We start from the raw sequence: 3,074 nt of genomic DNA on the forward strand, positions 1-3,074 counted from the left end.
ATACGGGGCGTGAAGCTCATGCCCCTCGCTTGGCGTAAGGGATGAGGCGAAGATGTACATGATGCGTTATGACATACATAGTACACCTTCTGACCGGTGTGTAATGACATGGTAGAGACGCAAGGAATGGGTCACAATATACGAGGCACAACAGGGAAAAGACATATAGGATACGTCATGATATAACAGGTACGCCTCTTGATCGGTGTCTGAATGATTAATGGAAGATGCATGGGGTATGTTACATCCTACGGGGTACGACAAAGTAAAGATGCAAGGAATACGTCACCACATGACAGGTGGGACTCCTGATGGGTGGACGTGTGATGACACGACGCAGTAAGGACATAGGGGATATGTCACGAGAGAACAGTATGCCTCTTGACAGGGTAAGGGGTTATTGGAGGTGCCGCGACATACAGGGTATGCCAAAACAAAGGCGTAGGGGATACACCATGACATAAGGGTTGTACCTTCTGACTAGTGCCTACGATACTGGAGAAACATACGAGGTACACTACCATATGTACAGTATGCTAAGGCGAAGATGCATAGGATACGTCACGACATAATGGACATGCCTCCTAGCTAGCATACAAACGACATTGTAAAGGCGCATGAGCCATGCCAGGGACACATAGGATACATCCCAAAACACAGGTACGGCAAGGCAAAGATGTATGGGATATGCCACGACATAACTGGTATGCCTCCTGATGAGCACACGTCCTAAGTCTACGAAACCTAGAATGGTTGCACGCAATTCGGATAGCATGCGACACTCTATATGGTATGACTGCAATGATTCGTTAAGAATAGGATGCATTATGACTTAAATCTGACTTGAGTGATGTATAACCAGATATAAATCCATACGAACAAACTAGTTAGCGAAAATCGTACATAACGCGTAATTAGATCGCAATAAGAGAAAGAAAACGTTAGATAACAATCACAATTATCGCATCATCTCTCTTCCATCCTTATTCCTCCACACACTCGTTGGTCCAAGTCTCTTTCCTAGGATTTTGGTATGGGCTTACATTGCGGTCCAGAGGACGTGTGATGCCATCGATTATTGCGGAAAAATAAATCATTCATCAAACAATATAATTCGTTCTGACGTATCGACGTTTAGTGACTAAGATATCGACCAAATTGGATTGTCTTTTCGAATATCTCGTCTTTTGTTATTTCGTGAGACGCATTAGTTCGGGTTTTGACTCCCTTCGAGCGTATCTCGGATTTAGACGTGATACAAGTTATTCTTTTGGTTCAATCGTTCGTTATTGACAATGATTCGTTCCCTTTTATTCACGTGGGTTCGTGTCTCGATTTTTGGATTACGATGGGATCTTTTGGATCTGTCGAGAGACGTAACCACGTGTTTGTTTAGTGATGATATCACTTTTGGATTTTATTTTAGGGAATGGACTCATCGCGTAACGGGTTTGTTCTAGCGTCAAAATCCGCTTGCTCGATTTGGCTTTGTGAAAAGACGGTGAGTCTTATTCGAGCGTGAGAAGATCTCTAGCTAGTAACAACTCTTTATTTCTTCTAATTTATGGGATATATCATCTCAGTGTGGTTATAGAAAATCAACGTTTCGTTTAATCGCATGTTTATTCGAAGCAGGGATATTACCGTTGTTTTCACTTAGGCACGAACTAAGCAAACACACAGATCGGGCCATATTTCTTGTAGTTTCGGTAACAGTCGAAATGATCGAGCCATTAGTCAAATCCACAGTCTCGTCCATATGGTGCGATTATGCGATTTTTTAGCTTAATTCGGCTTTGTGATTTTTAAACGGCGTATATACCAGTTCGAGGCACGTATTTAACGATATTGGTTCATTTTCTTTAACTACTCTCGAGATTGACATATATCGTAGATGCGGAATAATTTTGGTCATTTTTATTTTCTTTTTATTTTCTTAGTCACTTTTGTAGATACATCCATTTCTCCTTAGAACCACGCAAGGCGTAACGTAAGAGCTCGTTTTTAATTCGAAAGGGATGGGCCACGTTTACGAAACTCTTTACGTTACAATGGGGTCGTTCAAAACAGAAATGTTCTTCGTTTTCATTTTGTCATAATCTCGTTTTATCCCAACGTATTTAAAGAATGTGAATAACGGCTACCGTTAATATAGTCTTTTGAATCGAGATATAATTATCCTTAATACCAAACCGACTTGTACTAATACGTGCTTACGTCACAACGTATTTCCTGAACATGTGCCATCTTCGGGACACGGAAAGGGACTAGGCGGGTCGCACAAGTTCATTCATACGAGATGACTAAGTCGTCTTTAGTTCAAATCATTTCGGTGTTTTGGGGTAGTTTATATATCGGTTTAAGAGTATATATTAACGTATCGTTTCATTTTCTTTACATATTTCAGGATTAGACCCGTATCATGGCCATTTGAAAACACGAATTGATTCATTCATCACATCAAAAATAGTAACGGGTAATCCTATGGCAACTTCTAAGGCTACTATATGCTGACACGGCTGATTGCGGGACCTCACAGGACCGCACAAATTCGCCCCTAACGAATGGATGGGGACCCTTTGGCGCCTTACTGCAAGGGGGAACTTACACTCGCCTCTTTCGAGCGATGAATGGACTCCCAATAGAGGTTTCGTGGAAATTACCCAAAAGGTTTCCAATAATGCTTATGAATGCATACGAAAAGAAATAATACGATCCATCCCCGTTATGGACTTAATACACGCCTTCCGGAATCAAATGTCTCGCGTCCCTAGCAGAGTCGCCACTTGTAGGTGCCGCGGCCTCGCCCGGAAGACCCGGGGGGTGGACACCGTTGACGACAGATGTTGTGATTGGCGCCGAAAGCAACCAATCGTGGAATCAAGCTGCTCGGCAGGGCCGGAGCTTGGAGTATGGAAGAGTCTCCACCCACGAATGGGAAATGAACACCGATCCCTTGCGGGAGACCGGTGAGGGTTCGGGAAATTTGGGTACGAGCCGAGAAGGCTAGCTCCTTTCCGAAGAAAGGCTACTAGTGTTGGTGTGCCCTAGTTCATAGGCATTGGTTCGTATAT

Source organism: Euphorbia lathyris, chromosome 2 (genome assembly GCF_963576675.1).
Source record: "Euphorbia lathyris chromosome 2, ddEupLath1.1, whole genome shotgun sequence".
NCBI classification, from domain to species: Eukaryota; Viridiplantae; Streptophyta; class Magnoliopsida; order Malpighiales; family Euphorbiaceae; genus Euphorbia; species Euphorbia lathyris.